Genomic DNA, 20,973 nt, shown 5'->3' with positions numbered 1-20,973 from the left:
GTGTTCCTCTGTCCCTGTGTTCCTCTGTCCCTGTGTCCCTGTGTTCCTCTGTCCCTGTGTTCCTCTGTCCCTGTGTTCCTGTGTTCCTCTGTCCCTGTGTTCCTCTGTCCCTGTGTTCCTGTGTTCCTCTGTCCCTGTGTTCCTCTGTCCCTGTGTTCCTGTGCTCCTCTGTCCCTGTGTTCCTGTGTTCCTCTGTCCATGTGTTCCTCTGTCCCTGTGTTCCTGTGCTCCTCTGTCCCTGTGTTCCTCTGTCCCTGTGTTCCTGTGCTCCTCTGTCCCTGTGTTCCTCTGTCCCTGTGTTCCTGTGCTCCTCTGTCCATGTGTTCCTCTGTCCCTGTGTTCCTGTGTTCCTCTGTCCCTGTGTTCCTCTGTCCCTGTGTTCCTGTGCTCCTCTGTCCATGTGTCCCTGTGTTCTTCTGTTCCTGTGTCCCTGTGTTCCTCTGTCCCTGTGTTCCTCTGTCCCTGTGCTCCTCTGTCCCTGTGCCCCTGTGTTCCTCTGTGAGCAAATTGCTTTCAAACCCTCCCAACTGAGGTCATGTCTACAACAGCTCTGACCAAGAGGCACAGATCAAACTACAGACTTGAATCTCACTCCAGCCTTTCACACCTCTGGGACTTCCTACCCTGTTTTATTTGGCTGTTGCTGGGCTGTGACTCAGAGCTGAAGCAAGTCATGGAGCTGGATGTTCGCAAAGGCTGGCAGTCCCGGCTCCAGCTACTGTTCAAGTCACAAGCTCTGGTCATTCCATCATCTGCACACGTTTGCTTCTCCTCAGAGCAGAGAAAGCTAAGGGGAAATTTGATGGAGGAGTTTAAAACCAGGAAGGGTTTCGATAGAGTAAATAAGGAAACTGTTTCCAGTGGTTGAGGGATCAATAACCAGAGAACACAGATTAATTAACAAAAACAAAAACTTGCATTTATATAGCGCCTTTAATGTAGTAAAATGTCCCAAGGCCCCAGACCAAGTCACATAAGGAGAAATTAGGGCTGATAACAAAAAGCTTAGTCAAGGAGGGAGGTTTTAAGGAGCATCTTAAAGGAGGAGAGAGAGGCGGAGAGGTTTAGGAAGGTGTAATGTATGCACAATGTGAGGATGCTCACAGGTTTGTAGAGCTGTTGAGTTGGGAGTGGCTTAGCCAGTCACGTGATGTTCACAACACTCAATAAAACCCCAGCCAGTTGGGTCTGGGTCGTCCATGATGAGGTATGCAGTTGTGAATCTGGTGGATGAACTGGTAATGTGTAGTGTGATTGTCACCATCCTCCGCCTGCTCCACGATGACATGCAGGCCGTGATCCTTACCAACGGATCCATCACAGACCCAATCCACGTCCGGACCGGGGTCAAGCAGGGCTGCGTCATCGCCTCAACCCTCATCTCAATCTTCCTCACTGCCATGCTCCACCTCACAGTTGATAAGCTCCCCGCTGGAGTGGAACTAAACTACAGAACCAGTGGGAAGCTGTTCAACCTTCGCCATCTCCCAGACCACTCCAACCTCTGTCGTCGAGCTACAGTACGCGGATGATGCCTGCATCTGCGCACACACACAGGCTGAACTCTAGGACATAGTCAACGTATTTACCGAGGCGTATGAACATGGGCCTTATGCTAAACATCCGTAAGACAAAGGTCCTCCACCAGCCTGTCCTTGCCGCACAGCACTGCCCCCCAGTCATCAAGATCCACGGCACGGCCCTCGACAACGTGGACCATATCCCCTATCTCGGGAGCCTCCTATCAACAAGAGCAGACATTGACAATGAGATCCAACATCGCCTCCAGTGCGCCAGTGCAGCCTTCGGCCACCTGAGGAAAAGAGAATTGAAGACCACGCCCTCAACTCTATCACCAAGCTCATGGTCTACAGGGCTGTAGTGATACCCGCCCTCCTGTACGGATCAGAGACATGGACCATGTACAGTAGACACCTCAAGTCGCTGGAGAAATATCACCAACGATGTCTCCGCAAGATCCTACAAATCCCCTGGGAGGGCAGACGCACCAACATTAGTGTCCTCGACCAGGCCAACATCCCCAGCATTGAAGCACTGACCACACTCGACCAGCTCCGCTGGGCAGGGCCACATTGTTCACATGTCAGACACGAGACTCCCAAAGCAAGCGCTCTACTCGGAACTCGTCTACGGTAAGCGAGCCAAAGGTGGGCAGAGGAAATGTTACAAGGACACCCTCAAAGCCTCCCTGATAAAGTGCAACATCCCCACCGACACCTAGGAGTCCCTGACCAAAGACCGCCCTAAGTGGAGGAAGTGCATCCGGGAGGGCGCTGAGCACCTCGAGTCTCATCGCCGAGAGCATGCAGAAATCAAGCGCAGGCAGCGGAAGGATCGTGCGGCAAACCAGTCCCACCCTCCCCTTCCCTCAACCACTGTCTGTCCCACCTGTGACAGGGACTGTGGTTCCCGTATTGCACTGTTCAGTCACCTAAGGACTCACGCCAAGAGTGGAAGCAAGTCTTCCTCGATTCCGAGAGACTGCCTATGATGATGAGTGTGATTGTTAAACCTTTGTTAATAAACAAACTAGTTCTTAACAGCAATGTGTTGCTACAAATTCTTCAGCAAAGCACCCTTGAAGTAAATACATTGCAGGAGGAAATTCCAGAGCTTGAAGCCCGGGCAGCTGAACGCACATCCCCAATGGTGGAGAGATTATAATCAGGGCTGTGCAAGAGGGCAGAATTGGAGGAGCGCAGAGATAGGGAGGGGTGTAGGGGCTGGAGGAGATTACAGAGATAGGGAGGGGTGTAGGGCTGGAGGTGGTTACAGAGATAGGGAGGGGTGTAGGGGCTGGAGGTGGTTACAGAGATAGGGAGGGGTGTAGGGGCTGGAGGAGTTTACAGAGATAGGGAGGGGTGTAGGGGCTGGAGGAGGTTACAGAGATAGGGAGGGGTGTAGGGGCTGGAGGAGTTTACAGAGATAGGGAGGGGTGTAGGGCTGGAGGAGGTTACAGAGATAGGGAGGGGTGTAGGGGCTGGAGGAGGTTACAGAGATAGGGAGGGGTGTAGGGGCTGGAGGAGTTTACAGAGATAGGGAGGGGTGTAGGGCTGGAGGAGGTTACAGAGATAGGGAGGGGTGTAGGGCTGGAGGTGGTTACAGAGATAGGGAGGGGTGTAGGGGCTGGAGGAGGTTACAGAGATAGGGAGGGGTGTAGGGGCTGGAGGAGGTTACAGAGATAGGGAGGGGTGTAGGGGCTGGAGGAGGTTACAGAGATAAGGAGGGATGTAGGGCTGGAGGTGGTTACAGAGATAGGGAGGGGTGTAGGGGCTGGAGGAGGTTACAGAGACAGGGAGGGGTGTAGGGGCTGGAGGAGTTTACAGAGATAGGGAGGGGTGTAGGGGCTGGAGGAGGTTACAGAGATAGGGAGGGGTGTAGGGCTGGAGGAGGTTACAGAGATAGGGAGGGGTGTAGGGCTGGAGGAGGTTACAGAGATAGGGAGGGGTGTAGGTGCTGGAGGAGGTTACAGAGATAGGGAGGGGTGTAGGGGCTGGAGGAGGTTACAGAGATAGGGAGGGGTGTAGGGGCTGGAGGAGGTTACAGAGATAGGGAGGGGTGTAGGGGCTGGAGGAGGTTACAGAGATAGGGAGAGGTGTAGGGGCTGGAGAAGGTTACAGAGATAGGGAGGGGTGTAGGGGCTGGAGGAGGTTACAGAGATAGGGAGGGGTGCAGGGCTGGAGGAGTTTACAGAGATAGGAAGGGGTGTAGGGGCTGGAGGAGGTTACAGAGATAGGTAGAGGTGTAGGGGTTGGAGGAGGTTACAGAGATAGGGAGGGGTGTGGGGCTGGAGGAGGTTACAGAGATAGGGAGGGGTGTAGGGCTGGAGGAGTTTACAGAGATAGGGAGGGGTGTAGGGGCTGGAGGAGGTTACAGAGATAGGGAGGGGTGTAGGGCTGGAGGAGGTTACAGAGATAGGGAGGGGTGTGGGGCTGGAGGAGGTTACAGAGATAGGGAGGGGTGTAGAGGCTGGAGGAGGTTACAGAGATAGGGAGAGGTGTAGGGGCTGGAGGAGGTTACAGAGATAGGGAGGGGTGTAGGGCTGGAGGAGGTTACAGAGATAGGGAGAGGTGTAGGGGCTGGAGGAGGTTACAGAGATAGTGAAGGGTGTAGGGGCTGGAGGAGGTTACAGAGATAGGGAGGGGTGTAGGGGCTGGAGGAGGTTACAGAGATAGGGAGGGGTGAAGGGGCTGGAGGGGGTTACAGAGATAGGGAGAGGTGTAGGGGCTGGAAGAGGTTACAGAGATAGGGAGGGGTGTAGGGGCTGGAGGGGGTTACAGAGATAGTGAAGGGTGTAGGGGCTGGAGGAGGTTACAGAGATAGGGAGAGGTGTAGGGGCTGGAAGAGGTTACAGAGATAGGGAGGGGTGTAGGGCTGGAGGAGGTTACAGAGATAGGGAGGGGTGTAGGGCTGGAGGAGTTTACAGAGATAGGGAGGGGTGTAGGGGCTGGAGGGGGTTACAGAGATAGGAAGGGGGGAGGCCATGGACGGATTTGTAAACAAGGATGAGAATTTTAAAATCGAGTCGATGCTTAACCGGGAGCCAATGTAGGTCAGCGAGCACAGTGGGTGATGGGTGAGCGGGACTTGGTACGAGTTAGGACATGGGGCAGCCGAGTTTTGGATCACCTCGAGTTTACGTAAGGTAGAATGTGGGAGGCCAGCCAGGAGTGCATTGGTATCGACAAATCTAGAGCTACCAAAGGCATGGATGAGGGCTTCAGCAGCGGATGAGCTGAGGCAAGGGCGGAGTCGGACGATGTTACGGAGGTCGAAATAGGCGGTCTTAGTTATACGAACAGTGTGATACAGCCTCATACAAAAATTAGGGAGTGTTTACACTGTCGCATCAAACACTCCCAGGGCAGGTATAGGGGGTTAGATACAGAGTAAAGCTCCCTCTACACTGTCCCATCAAACACTCCCAGGGCAGGTATAGGGGGTTAGATACAGAGTAAAGCTCCCTCTACACTGTCCCATCAAACACTCCCAGGGCAGGTACAGCACGGGTTAGATACAGAGTAAAGCTCCCTCTACACTGCCCCATCAAACACTCCCAGGGCAGGTACAGGGGGTTAGATACAGAGTAAAGCTCCCTCTACACTGTCTCATCAAACACTCCCAGGTCAGGTACAGGGGGTTAGATACAGAGTAAAGCTCCCTCTACACTGTCCCATCAAACACTCCCAGGGCAGGTACAGCACGGGTTAGATACAGAGTAAAGCTCCCTCTACACTGTCCCATCAAACACTCCCAGGGCAGGTACAGCACGGGTTAGATACAGAGTAAAGCTCCCTCTACACTGTCCCATCAAACACTCCCAGGGCAGGTACAGGGGGTTAGATACAGAGTAAAGCTCCCTCTACACTGTCCCATCAAACACTCCCAGGGCAGGTACAGGGGGTTAGATACAGAGTAAAGCTCCCTCTACACTGTCCCATCAAACACTCCCAGGGCAGGTACAGGGGGTTAGATACAGAGTAAAGCTCCCTCGACACTGTCCCATCAAATACTCCCAGGGCAGGTACAGGGGGTTAGATACAGAGTAAAGCTCCCTCTCCACTGTCCCACTCGCCCCGTCACATTGCAACAGGGTGCGGTGCGTCAGTGGGGTGGGGGAGGGGAGTAACTGGGAACAGGGGGAGTGGCCGGAATATCTCCAGCGGAGTTTGAAGTCGGGGAATTCTCGGTGTTCAGCAGCCTGCAGTGTGGAGGAGTTTGCTCGAACAGGAACTGGCCAGGTCCCAGTTTATACTGCAGTTTGGCAAAGTGGGAAATAATTCAAGTGTTAAGAAAAAGTTTTCAATTAATTCTCAGCATGACGTTGCTGGCAATGTCTCGACTGAGACAACAGAGTGTTTTGTCGGTGATTAACTGCCAGCACATACACCACAGTATTACTTTCCTTTATAAACGGGATTACAGTATGGAACCCTGCCAACTGTGCCTGCAACCTAATTCCAAACGTCTGTGATCAGTAATTCTTGGATGGAGGGCTGAGATTGCAGGCCAGACCTGGGAGATAGACTTACAGTCCGATAGTTAAAGTCAAACCCATTCCACACATAGTCTCGTGTACTCTGTGTAACTCGGGCATGTTCCAAACCATTCCTTTTCCTTTTTCTCACCTTCCCCGCCTGCAGCATGACTCTGTATTAACCCCCCAGTGCCCCCCCCCCGCCACAGCACAATACATTGCTGGAGACAAGGAGTACCTTGTCGGGGCTCTGGTCCCGGAGAGATGGCTCACGCTGCTCATTGTCTGCATCAAAAGAACAAGAAAGAAAGAGGGACTTGCATTTCTATAGCGCCTCTCACCACCCCAGGATGTCCCAAAGCGCCTCACAGCCAGTGAAGCCCTTTTGAAGTGTGGTCCCTGTTCTAATGCAGGGAACATGGCAGCTAATGTGTGCACAGCAAGATCCCACAAACAGCAATGAGATAAATGGCCAGACTTTGCGGTGTTGCTTCAGGGATAAATACTGGCCAGGAGATCGCCCAGGCCCTTCAGAATAGTGACCTTAGGATCTTTACATCCACTTGATAGGGCAGGATTAACGTCTTATCCGAAAGACATCACTTCCGACAGTGCGGCGCTCCCTCAGTACTGCCCCTCCAACAGTGCGGCGCTCCCTCAGTACTGCCCCTCCGACAGTGCAGCACTCCCTCAGTACTGCCCCTCTGACAGTGCAGCACTCCCTCAGTACTGCCCCTCCGACAGTGCGGCGCTCCTTCAGTACTGCCCCTCCGACAGTGCGGCGCTCCCTCAGTATTGAGCCTCCGACAGTGCGGCGCTCCCTCAGTACTGCCCCTCCGACAGTGCGGCGCTCCCTCAGTACTGCCCCTCCGACAGTGCGGCGCTCCCTCAGTACTGCCCCTCCGACAGTGCGGCGCTCCCTCAGTACTGCCCCTCCGACAGTGCGGCACTCCCTCAGTACAGCCCCTCCGACAGTGCGGCACTCCCTCAGTACTGCCCCTCCGACAGTGCGGCACTCCCTCAGTACTGCCCCTCCAACAGTGCGGCACTCCCTCAGTACCACCCCTCCGACAGTGCGGCGCTCCCTCAGTACAGCCCCTCCGACAGTGCGGCACTCCCTCAGTACCGCCCCTCCGACAGTGCGGCACTCCCTCAGTACCGCCCCTCCGACAGTGCGGCACTCCCTCAGTACTGCCCCTCCAACACTGCAGCACTCCCTCAGTGCTGTCCCTCCAACAATGCAGCACTGGAGTGTTGGCTTGGATTTTGTGCTCAAGTTCCTGGAATGGGACTTGAGCCATGACCTGCTGACTCAGAGGCGAGAACAATATCTACTGAGCCACGGCTGATACTGGAGTCATGAGTTCGGAAGAGCTTTCTCCAATTTAACATCCTTGCAATCCCCACCCCTGAACCCATTCCTAATCTTCGATCCCACCCCTTACCCTAACTGCTCCAGCTCATTCACTAATCTTCAAACTGTGTTCCAATCTCCACACTCTTATCATTCCATCTACTTCCCGTTGCACGGCATTGGCTCTCCCCCTCGCCCATTGGCTCTCCCCCTCGCCCATTGGCTCGCTTCCTCACCCTTTGGCATCTCCCTCTCGCCCATTGGCTCTCTCCCCTCACCCTTTGGCTCTCTCCCCTCACCTATTGGCTCTCCCTCTCGCCCATTGGCTCTCTCCCCTCACCCATTAGCTCTCTCCCCTCACCTATTGGCTCTCCCCCTCACCCATTGGCTCTCCCCCTCACCCATTGGCTCTCTCCCCTTTCCCATTGGCTCTCTCCCCTCGCCCATTGGCTCTCTTCCCTCGCCCATTAGCCCTCTCCCCTCAGCCATTGGCTCTCTTCCCTCACCCATTGGCTCATTTCCCTCACCCATTGGCTCTCTTGCCTCGCCCGTTGCACGCAGAACCTGCAGGCACTATTAGTCCAACATTCACTCAACAGCTTTAAAACTATTTCCTTTCAAACCACACAGATTACAGGCTGATATCAGAGAATGACACAGCACAGGAGGAGGCCATTGGGCCCATCGAGCCTGTTCCGGCTCTGTGACAGAGCGATCCAATCAGTCCCACTCCCCGCTCTGTCCCCACAGCCCGGCACATTTCCCCCTTTCAGTATTTATCCAATTCCCGGCTTGAAAGTTACTATTGAATCTGCTCCCACCGCCCTTTCAGGCAGCGCGTTCCCGATCACAACAACTCGCTGCGTAAACACATTCTCCTCATCTCCCACTCTGATCGTCAATCTGTGTCCTCTGGTTACTGACCCTCCTGCCACTAGAAACAGTTTCTCCCGATCTACTCGATCAAAACCTTTCATCATTGTGAACACCTCAATTAAATCTTCCCTTCACCTTCTCTGCTCCAAGAAGAACAATTCCAGCTTCTAAGTGTTGTAAACGATGTAAGGATGGGGCCAGGCAGCGAGAAGCAGACTGATCCCAGTGGTTCTGGGTCTGGAATGAGAGGACAGGGATAAAAGATTAAATGTGTGAGATTTGGAACACAGGGCTGGAGAAACCGCTTGACACGGAGAGCTGTGAGGCTGTGGGATTCACTCCCAGGGTTAGAGGCTGGGGCAGGAACTGTCAACATTCAGGATTAGATCGGAGTGTAATGTATGCACCTGTGAGTATGACCACAGGTTGGTGGAGCTGTTGGCTGCTCCTGGGCCTGGCCAAGGGGGCCATCAGCCGGTCCAGGCAGCGGGCAATCGAGGGGATCGTTCAGACCGACTGTCTGCCTCTCTTCCGGGATTACATCCGAGCCAGGGTGTCCCTGGAGATGGACCACGTGGTGTCCACAGGTATGCTCGCGGCCTTCCGCGAGAGGTGGGCGCCGGAGGGACTGGAGTGCATCATCACCCCCGGCAACCACATTTTAATTTGACCGTAGTTTCAAAACGTTTCATTTGTTTAATGTTTTGCTTTTAGTGCCTCCTTTAATCAGGGGGTGCTTCTATTAATGTTACTTTTAAAATAGTTGTGGAGCTGTTGAGTTGGGAGTGGCTTAGCCAGTCACGTGATGTTCACAAGACTCAATAAAACCCCAGCCAGTTGGGTTCGGGGGATCCAAGATGGGGCAGGTGGTTGTGAGCCTGGTGGATGAACTGGAAATGTGTAGTGTGATTGTTAAACCTTTGCTCATAAACCAACTAGTTCTTAATAGCAATGTGTTGCTGTGAATATTTAAGCAAAGAACCCATGAAGCAAATACATTACAGGGGGGGGAGGGGGAAGGAAGAAAAGAGGGAGGGAGGTGGAGGGGACAGGACGGGGAAATGTGGTTCGAACTGTTGGCTGGTGCGAGGGTAAACACAGACTGGATGGGACGAGGAGCTGGTTCTGTGTTGTAATCTCCATGTGATTCCTCAGTATACAGGACACAGACCGGGCCATGCATGTCTTCTTACACTTTCCGTTCATTCCTGTCCAATAACCACCTCATGTTGTGAACACGTCCTGCATTTAGAATGTTTTTCATCCCTCAGACTGACAGCCAGTCCCGCGGGTTCCCCAACGCTGGAGACTGTTCGCCATGAAATGCTAAAACAGCAACTCTCGCGAGCGGCAGGTCAGGTGGTTTCCTGTGACTGGGCAAAGGCTCTGTGACTGTGACTGGGCGAAGGCTCTGTGACTGTGACTGGGCGAAGACACTGTGACTGTGACTGGGCGAAGACACTGTGACTGTAACTGGGCGAAGAAACTGTGACTGTGACTGGGCGAAGACACTGTGACTGTGACTGGGCGAAGGCTCTGTGACTGTGACTGGGCGAAGACACTGTGACTGTGACTGGGCGAAGACACTGTGACTGTGACTGGGCGAAGGCTCTGTGACTGTGACTGGGTGAAGACACTGTGACTGTGACTGGGCGAAGGCTCTGTGACTGTGACTGGGCGAAGACACTGTGACTGTGACTGGGCGAAGACACTGTGACTGTGACTGGGCGAAGGCTCTGTGACAGTGACTGGGCGAAGGCTCTGTGACTGTGACTGGGCGAAGACACTGTGACTGTGACTGGGCGAAGGCTCTGTGACTGTGACTGGGCGAAGACACTGTGACTGTGACTGGGCGAAGGCTCTGTGACTGTGACTGGGCGAAGGCTCTGTGACTGTGACTGGGCGAAGACACTGTGACTGTGACTGGGCGAAGACACTGTGACTGTGACTGGGCGAAGACACTGTGACTGTGACTGGGCGAAAGCTCTGTGACTGTGACTGGGTGAAGACACTGTGACTGTGACTGGGCGAAGGCTCTGTGACTGTAACTGGGCGAAGGCTCTGTGACTGTGACTGGGCGAAGACACTGTGACTGTGACTGGGCGAAGACACTGTGACTGTAACTGGGAGAAGGCTCTGTGACTGTGACTGGGCGAAGGCTCTGTGACTGTGACTGGGCGAAGACACTGTGACTGTGACTGGGTGAAGACACTGTGACTGTGACTGGGCGAAGACACTGTGACTGTGACTGGGCGAAGGCTCTGTGACTGTGACTGGGCGAAGGCTCTGTGACTGTGACTGGGCGAAGACACTGTGACTGTGACTGGGCGAAGGCTCTGTGACTGTGACTGGGCGAAGACACTGTGACTGTGACTGGGCGAAGACAATGTGACTGTGACTGGGCGAAGACACTGTGACTGTGACTGGGCGAAGACACTGTGACTGTGACTGGGCGAAGGCTCTGTGACTGGGCGAAGGCTCTGTGACTGTGACTGGGCGAAGACACTGTGACTGTGACTGGGCGAAGACACTGTGACTGTGACTGGGCGAAGACACTGTGACTGTGAATGGGCGAAGGCTCTGTGACTGTGACTGGGCGAAGACACTGTGACTGTGACTGGGTGAAGGCTCTGTGACTGTGACTGGGCGAAGACACTGTGACTGTGACTGGGCGAAGACACTGTGACTGTGACTGTGCGAAGGCTCTGTGACTGTGACTGGGCGAAGACACTGTGACTGTGACTGGGCGAAGACACTGTGACTGTGACTGGGCGAAGACTCTGTGACTGTGACTGGGCGAAGGCTCTGTGACTGTGACTGGGCGAAGGCTCTGTGACTGTGACTGGGCGAAGACACTGTGACTGTGACTGGGCGAAGGCTCTGTGACTGTGACTGGGTGAAGACACTGTGACTGTGACTGGGCGAAGACACTGTGACTGTGACTGAGCGAAGACACTGTGACTGTGACTGAGCGAAGACACTGTGACTGTGACTGGGCGAAGACACTGTGACTGTGACTGGGCGAAGACACTCTGACTGTGACTGGGCGAAGACTCTGTGACTGTGACTGAGCGAAGACACTGTGTCTGTGACTGGGCGAAGGCTCTGTGACTGTGACTGGGCGAAGGCTCTGTGACTGTGACTGGGCGAAGGCTCTGTGACTGTGACTGGGCGAAGACACTGTGACTGTGACTGGGCGAAGGCTCTGTGACTGTGACTGGGCGAAGACACTGTGACTGTGACTGTGACTGGGCGAAGACACTGTGACTGTGACTGGGCGAAGACACTGTGACTGTGACTGGGCGAAGACACTGTGACTGTGACTGGGCGAAGACACTGTGACTGTGACTGTGACTGGGCGAAGACACTGTGACTGTGACTGGGCGAAGACACTGTGACTGTGACTGGGCGAACACACTGTGACTGTGACTGGGCGAAGACACTGTGACTGTGACTGGGCGAAGACACTGTGACTGTGACTGGGCGAAGACACTGTGACTGTGACTGGGCGAACACACTGTGACTGTGACTGGGCGAAGACACTGTGACTGTGACTGGGTGAAGACTCTGTGACTGTGACTGGGCGAACACACTGTGACTGTGACTGGGCGAAGACACTGTGACTGTGACTGGGCGAAGGCTCTGTGACTGTGACTGGGCGAAGGCTCTGTGACTGTGACTGGGAGAAGGCTCTGTGACTGTGACTGGGCGAAGGCTCTGTGACTGTGACTGGGCGAAGGCTCTGTGACTGTGACTGGGCGAAGACACTGTGACTGTGACTGTGACTGGGCGAAGACACTGTGACTGTGACTGGGCGAAGACACTGTGACTGTGACTGGGCGAAGACACTGTGACTGTGACTGGGCGAAGACACTGTGACTGTGACTGGGCGAAGACACTGTGACTGTGACTGGGCGAAGACACTTTGACTGTGACTGGGCGAACACACTGTGACTGTGACTGGGCGAAGACACTGTGACTGTGACTGGGCGAACACACTGTGACTGTGACTGGGCGAAGACACTGTGACTGTGACTGGGTGAAGACTCTGTGACTGTGACTGGGCGAACACACTGTGACTGTGACTGGGCGAAGACACTGTGACTGTGACTGGGCGAAGACACTGTGACTGTGACTGGGCGAAGGCTCTGTGACTGTGACTGTGTGAAGGCTCTGTGACTGTGACTGGGCGAAGACACTGTGACTGTGACTGGGCGAAGGCTCTGTGACTGTGACTGGGCGAAGGCTCTGTGTCTGTGACTGGGCGAAGACTCTGTGACTGTGACTGGGCGAAGGCACTGTGACTGTGACTGGGCGAAGACACTGTGTCTGTGACTGGGCGAAGGCTCTGTGACTGTGACTGGGCGAAGACTCTGTGTCTGTGACTGGGCGAAGGCTCTGTGACTGTGACTGGGCGAAGGCTCTGTGACTGTGACTGGGCGAACACACTGTGACTGTGACTGGGCGAAGACACTGTGACTGTGACTGGGCGAAGGCTCTGTGACTGTGACTGGGCGAAGACACTGTGACTGTGACTGGGCGAAGGCTCTGTGACTGTGATTGGGCGAAGGCTCTGTGACTGTGACTGGGCGAAGACACTGTGACTGTGACTGGGCGAAGACACTGTGACTGTGACTGGGCGAAGGCTCTGTGACTGTGACTGGGCGAAGACACTCTGACTGTGACTGGGCGAAGACACTGTGACTGTGACTGGGCGAAGACACTCTGACTGTGACTGGGCGAAGGCTCTGTGACTGTGACTGGGCGAAGACACTGTGACTGTGACTGGGCGAAGGCTCTGTGACTGTGACTGGGTGAAGACACTGTGACTGTGACTGGGCGAAGACACTGTGACTGTGACTGGGCGAAGGCTCCGTGACTGTGACTGGGCGAAGACACTGTGACTGTGACTGGGCGAAGACACTGTGACTGTGACTGGGCGAAGACACTGTGACTGTGACTGGGCGAAGACACTGTGACTGTGACTGGGCGAAGGCTCTGTGACTGTGACTGGGCGAAGACACTCTGACTGTGACTGGGCGAAAGACACTGTGACTGTGACTGGGCGAAGACACTCAGACTGTGACTGGGCGAAGACACTGTGACTGTGACTGGGCGAAGACACTGTGACTGTGACTGGGCGAAGACTCTGTGACTGTCACTGGGCGAAGGCTCTGTGACTGTGACTGGGCGAAGACACTGTGACTGTGACTGGGCGAAGACACTGTGACTGTGACTGGGCGAAGGCTCTGTGACTGTGACTGGGCGAAGGCTCTGTGACTGTGACTGGGCGAAGGCTCAGTGACTGTGACTGGGCGAAGGCTCTGTGACTGTGACTGGGCGAAGACACTGTGACTGTGACTGGGCGAAGACACTGTGACTGTGACTGGGCGAAGACACTGTGACTGTGACTGGGCGAAGGCTCTGTGACTGTGACTGGGCGAAGGCTCAGTGACTGTGACTGGGCGAAGACACTGTGACTGTGACTGGGCGAAGACACTGTGACTGTGACTGGGCGAAGACACTGTGACTGTGACTGGGCGAAGACACTGTGACTGTGACTGGGCGAAGACACTGTGACTGTGACTGGGCGAAGACACTGTGACTGTGACTGGGCGAAGGCTCTGTGACTGTGACTGCGCGAAGACACTGTGACTGTGACTGGGCGAAGGCTCTGTGACTGTGACTGGGCGAAGACCCTGTGACTGTGACTGGGCGAAGACACTGTGACTGTGACTGGGCGAAAGCACTGTGACTGTGACTGGGCGAAGACACTGTGACTGTGACTGGGCGAAGGCTCTGTGACTGTGACTGGGCGAAGGCTCTGTGACTGTGACTGGGCGAAGACACTGTGACTGTGACTGGGCGAAGGCTCTGTGACTGTGACTGGGCGAAGGCTCTGTGACTGTGACTGGGCGAAGGCTCTGTGACTGTGACTGGGCGAAGGCTCTGTGACTGTGACTGGGCGAAGGCTCTGTGACTGCTACTGGGCGAAGGCTCTGTGACTGTGACTGGGCGAAGACACTGTGACTGTGACTGGGCGAAGACACTGTGACTGTGACTGGGCGAAGACACTGTGACTGTGACTGAGCGAAGACACTGTGACTGTAACTGGGCGAAGGCTCTGTGACTGTGACTGCGCGAAGACACTGTGACTGTGACTGGGCGAAGACACTGTGACTGTGACTGGGCGAAGGCTCTGTGACTGTGACTGGGCGAAGGCTCTGTGACTGTGACTGGGCGAAGGCTCTGTGACTGTGACTGGGCGAAGACACTGTGACTGTGACTGGGCGAAGACACTGCGACTGTGACTGGGCGAAGACACTGTGACTGTGACTGAGCGAAGACACTGTGACTGTAACTGGGCGAAGGCTCTGTGACTGTGACTGGGCGAAGGCTCTGTGACTGTGACTGGGCGAAGACACTGTGACTGTGACTGGGCGAAGGCTCTGTGACTGTGACTGGGCGAAGACACTGTGACTGTGACTGGGCGAAGGCTCTGTGACTGTGACTGGGCGAAGACACTGTGACTGTGACTGGGCGAAGACACTGTGACTGTGACTGGGCGAAGACACTGTGACTGTGACTGGGCGAAGACACTGTGACTGTGACAGGGCGAAGACACTGTGACTGTGACTGGGCGAAGGCTCTGTGACTGTGACTGGGCGAAGACACTGTGACTGTGACTGGGCGAAGGCTCTGTGACTGTGACTGGGCGAAGACACTGTGACTGTGACTGGGCGAAGACACTGTGACTGTGACTGGGCGAAGGCTCTGTGACTGTGACTGGGCGAAGACACTGTGACTGTGACTGGGCGAAGGCTCTGTGACTGTGACTGGGCGAAGGCTCTGTCACTGTGACTGGGCGAAGGCTCTGTGACTGTGACTGGGCGAAGGCTCTGTGACTGTGACTGGGCGAAGGCTCTGTCACTGTGACTGGGCGAAGGCTCTGTGACTGTGACTGGGCGAAGGCTCTGTGACTGTGACTGGGCGAAGACACTGTGACTGTGACTGGGCGAAGACACTGTGACTGTGACTGGGCGAAGACACTGTGACTGTGACTGGGCGAAGACACTGTGACTGTGACTGAGCGAAGGCACTGTGACTGTGACTGGGCGAAGACACTGTGACTCTGACCGGGCGAAGACACTGTGACTGTGACTGGGCGAAGACACTGTGACTGTGACTGGGCGAAGACACTGTGACTGTGACTGGGCGAAGACACTGTGAGTGTGACTCGGCGAAAACACTGTGACTGTGACTGAGCGAAGACACTGTGACTGTGACTGGGCGAAGACACTGTGACTGTGACTGAGCGAAGACACTGTGACTGTGACTGGGCGAAGACACTGTGACTGTGACTGGGCGAAGACACTGTGACTGTGACTGGGCGAAGGCTCTGTGACTGTGACTGGGCGAAGACACTGTGACTGTGACTGGGCGAAGACACTGTGACTGTGACTGGGCGAAGACACTGTGACTGTGACTGAGCGAAGACACTGTGACTGTGACTGGGCGAAGACACTGTGACTGTGACTGAGCGAAGACACTGTGACTGTGACTGGGCGAAGACACTGTGACTGTGACTGGGCGAAGACACTGTGACTGTGACTGGGCGAAGACACTGTGACTGTGACTGGGCGAAGGCTCTGTGACTGTGACTGGGCGAAGGCTCTGTGACTGTGACTGGGCGAAGACACTGTGACTGTGACTGGGCGAAGGCTCTGTGACTGTGACTGGGCGAAGACACTGTGACTGTGACTGGGCGAAGACACTGTGACTGTGACTGGGCGAAGACACTGTGACTGTGACTGGGCGAAGACACTGTGACTGTGACTGTGCTAAGGCTCTGTGACTGTGACTGGGCGAAGGCTCTGTGACTGTGACTGGGCGAAGACAATGTGACTGTGACTGGGCGAAGACACTGTGACTGTGACTGGGCGAAGACACTGTGACTGTGACTGGGCGAAAGCTCTGTGACTGTGACTGGGCGAAGACACTGTGACTGTGACTGGGCGAAGACACTGTGACTGTGACTGGGCGAAGACACTGTGACTGTGACTGGGCAAAGGCTCTGTGACTGTGACTGGGCGAAGACACTGTGACTGTGACTGGGCGAAGACACTGTGACTGTGACTGGGCGAAGACACTGTGACTGTGACTGGGCGAAGACACTGTGACTGTGACTGGGCGAAGGCTCTGTGACTGTGACTGGGCAAAGGCTCTGTGACTGTGACTGGGCGAAGACACTGTGACTGTGACTGGGCGAAGACACTGTGACTGTGACTGGGCGAAGACACTGTTACTGTGACTGGGCGAAGGCACTGTGACTGTGACTGTGCGAAGACACTGTGACTGTGACTGTGCGAAGACACTGTGACTGTGACTGGGCGAAGGCTCTGTGACTGTGACAGGGCGAAGACACTGTGACTGTGACTGGGCGAAGGCTCTGTTACTGTGACTGGGCGAAGACACTGTGACTGTGACTGGGCGAAGGCTCTGTGACTGCGCGAAGACACTGTGACTGTGACTGGGCGAAGACACTGACTGTGATTGGGCGAAGGCTCTGTGACTGTGACTGGGCGAAGACTCTGTGACTGTGACTGGGCGAATACACTGTGACTGTGACTGGGCGAAGACACTGTGACTGTGACGGGGCGAAGACTCTGTGACTGTGACTGGGCGAAGACACTCTGACTGTGACTGGGCGAAGGCTCTGTGACTGTGACTGGGCGAAGACACTGTGACTGTGACTGGGCGAAGGCTCTGTGACTGTGACTGGGCGAAGACACTGTGACTGTGACTGGGCGAAGGCTCTGTGACTGTGACTGGGCGAAGACACTGTGACTGTGACTGGGCGAAGGCTCTGTGACTGTGACTGGGCGAAGACACTGTGACTGTGACTGGGCGAAGACACTGTGACTGTGACTGGGCGTTAACACTGTGACTGTGACTGGGCGAAGACACTGTGACTGTGACTGGGCGAAGGCTCTTTGACTGTGACTGGGCGAAGGCTCTGTGACTGTGACTGGGCGAAGGCTCTGTGACTGTGACTGGGCGAAGGCTCTGTGACTGTGACTGGGCGAAGACACTGTGACTGTGACTGGGTGAAGACACTGTGACTGTGACTGGGTGAAGACACCGTGACTGTGACTGGGCGAAGACACTGTGACTGTGACTGGGCGAAGGCTCTGTGACTGTGACTGGGCGAAGACACTGTGTCTGTGACTGGGCGAAGACACTGTGACTGTGACTGGGCGAAGGCTCTGTGACTGTGACTGGGCGAAGGCTCTGTGACTGTGACTGGGCGAAGACACTGTGACTGTGACTGGGCGAAGGCTCTGTGACTGTGACTGGGTGAAGACACTGTGACTGTGACTGGGCGAAGACACTGTGACTGTGACTGAGCGAAGACACTGTGACTGTGACTGAGCGAAGACACTGTGACTGTGACTGGGCGAAGACACTGTGACTGTGACTGGGCGAAGACACTCTGACTGTGACTGGGCGAAGACTCTGTGACTGTGACTGAGCGAAGACACTGTGTCTGTGACTGGGCGAAGGCTCTGTGACTGTGACTGGGCGAAGGCTCTGTGACTGTGACTGGGCGAAGGCTCTGTGACTGTGACTGGGAGAAGGCTCTGTGACTGTGACTGGGCGAAGGCTCTGTGACTGTGACTGGGCGAAGGCTCTGTGACTGTGACTGGGCGAAGACACTGTGACTGTGACTGTGACTGGGCGAAGACACTGTGACTGTGACTGGGCGAAGACACTGTGACTGTGACTGGGCGAAGACACTGTGACTGTGACTGGGCGAAGACACTGTGACTGTGACTGGGCGAAGACACTGTGACTGTGACTGGGCGAAGACACTTTGACTGTGACTGGGCGAACACACTGTGACTGTGACTGGGCGAAGACACTGTGACTGTGACTGGGCGAACACACTGTGACTGTGACTGGGCGAAGACACTGTGACTGTGACTGGGTGAAGACTCTGTGACTGTGACTGGGCGAACACACTGTGACTGTGACTGGGCGAAGACACTGTGACTGTGACTGGGCGAAGACACTGTGACTGTGACTGGGCGAAGGCTCTGTGACTGTGACTGTGTGAAGGCTCTGTGACTGTGACTGGGCGAAGACACTGTGACTGTGACTGGGCGAAGGCTCTGTGACTGTGACTGGGCGAAGACTCTGTGTCTGTGACTGGGCGAAGGCTCTGTGACTGTGACTGGGCGAAGGCTCTGTGACTGTGACTGGGCGAACACACTGTGACTGTGACTGGGCGAAGACACTGTGACTGTGACTGGGCGAAGGCTCTGTGACTGTGACTGGGCGAAGACACTGTGACTGTGACTGGGCGAAGGCTCTGTGACTGTGACTGGGCGAAGGCTCTGTGACTGTGACTGGGCGAACACACTGTGACTGTGACTGGGCGAAGACACTGTGTCTGTGACTGGGCGAAGGCTCTGTGACTGTGACTGGGCGAAGACTCTGTGTCTGTGACTGGGCGAAGGCTCTGTGACTGTGACTGGGCGAAGACTCTGTGTCTGTGACTGGGCGAAGGCTCTGTGTCTGTGACTGGGCGAAGGCTCTGTGACTGTGACTGGGCGAAGACTCTGTGTCTGTGACTGGGCGAAGGCTCTGTGACTGTGACTGGGCGAAGGCTCTGTGACTGTGACTGGGCGAACACACTGTGACTGTGACTGGGCGAAGACACTGTGACTGTGACTGGGCGAAGGCTCTGTGACTGTGACTGGGCGAAGACACTGTGACTGTGACTGGGCGAAGGCTCTGTGACTGTGATTGGGCGAAGGCTCTGTGACTGTGACTGGGCGAAGACACTGTGACTGTGACTGGGCGAAGACACTGTGACTGTGACTGGGCGAAGGCTCTGTGACTGTGACTGGGCGAAGACACTCTGACTGTGACTGGGCGAAGACACTGTGACTGTGACTGGGCGAAGACACTCTGACTGTGACTGGGCGAAGGCTCTGTGACTGTGACTGGGCGAAGACACTGTGACTGTGACTGGGCGAAGGCTCTGTGACTGTGACTGGGTGAAGACACTGTGACTGTGACTGGGCGAAGACACTGTGACTGTGACTGGGCGAAGGCTCTGTGACTGTGACTGGGCGAAGACACTGTGACTGTGACTGGGCGAAGACACTGTGACTGTGACTGGGCGAAGACACTGTGACTGTGACTGGGCGAAGACACTGTGACTGTGACTGGGCGAAGGCTCTGTGACTGTGACTGGGCGAAGACACTCTGACTGTGACTGGGCGAAAGACACTGTGACTGTGACTGGGCGAAGACACTCAGACTGTGACTGGGCGAAGACACTGTGACTGTGACTGGGCGAAGACACTGTGACTGTGACTGGGCGAAGACTCTGTGACTGTCACTGGGCGAAGGCTCTGTGACTGTGACTGGGCGAAGACACTGTGACTGTGACTGGGCGAAGACACTGTGACTGTGACTGGGCGAAGGCTCTGTGACTGTGACTGGGCGAAGGCTCTGTGACTGTGACTGGGCGAAGGCTCAGTGACTGTGACTGGGCGAAGGCTCTGTGACTGTGACTGGGCGAAGACACTGTGACTGTGACTGGGCGAAGACACTGTGACTGTGACTGGGCGAAGACACTGTGACTGTGACTGGGCGAAGGCTCTGTGACTGTGACTGGGCGAAGGCTCAGTGACTGTGACTGGGCGAAGACACTGTGACTGTGACTGGGCGAAGACACTGTGACTGTGACTGGGCGAAGACACTGTGACTGTGACTGGGCGAAGACACTGTGACTGTGACTGGGCGAAGACACTGTGACTGTGACTGGGCGAAGACACTGTGACTGTGACTGGGCGAAGGCTCTGTGACTGTGACTGCGCGAAGACACTGTGACTGTGACTGGGCGAAGGCTCTGTGACTGTGACTGGGCGAAGACCCTGTGACTGTGACTGGGCGAAGACACTGTGACTGTGACTGGGCGAAAGCACTGTGACTGTGACTGGGCGAAGACACTGTGACTGTGACTGGGCGAAGGCTCTGTGACTGTGACTGGGCGAAGGCTCTGTGACTGTGACTGGGCGAAGACACTGTGACTGTGACTGGGCGAAGGCTCTGTGACTGTGACTGGGCGAAGGCTCTGTGACTGTGACTGGGCGAAGGCTCTGTGACTGTGACTGGGCGAAGGCTCTGTGACTGTGACTGGGCGAAGGCTCTGTGACTGCTACTGGGCGAAGGCTCTGTGACTGTGACTGGGCGAAGACACTGTGACTGTGACTGGGCGAAGACACTGTGACTGTGACTGGGCGAAGACACTGTGACTGTGACTGAGCGAAGACACTGTGACTGTAACTGGGCGAAGGCTCTGTGACTGTGACTGCGCGAAGACACTGTGACTGTGACTGGGCGAAGACACTGTGACTGTGACTGGGCGAAGGCTCTGTGACTGTGACTGGGCGAAGGCTCTGTGACTGTGACTGGGCGAAGGCTCTGTGACTGTGACTGGGCGAAGACACTGTGACTGTGACTGGGCGAAGACACTGCGACTGTGACTGGGCGAAGACACTGTGACTGTGACTGAGCGAAGACACTGTGACTGTAACTGGGCGAAGGCTCTGTGACTGTGACTGGGCGAAGGCTCTGTGACTGTGACTGGGCGAAGACACTGTGACTGTGACTGGGCGAAGGCTCTGTGACTGTGACTGGGCGAAGACACTGTGACTGTGACTGGGCGAAG

This window comes from Pristiophorus japonicus, chromosome 20, assembly GCF_044704955.1.
Source record: "Pristiophorus japonicus isolate sPriJap1 chromosome 20, sPriJap1.hap1, whole genome shotgun sequence".
In the NCBI taxonomy this organism is placed as follows: domain Eukaryota; kingdom Metazoa; phylum Chordata; class Chondrichthyes; family Pristiophoridae; genus Pristiophorus; species Pristiophorus japonicus.
The sequence above is the reverse complement of the archived record's forward strand: the minus strand, read 5'-3'. Positions refer to the sequence as shown.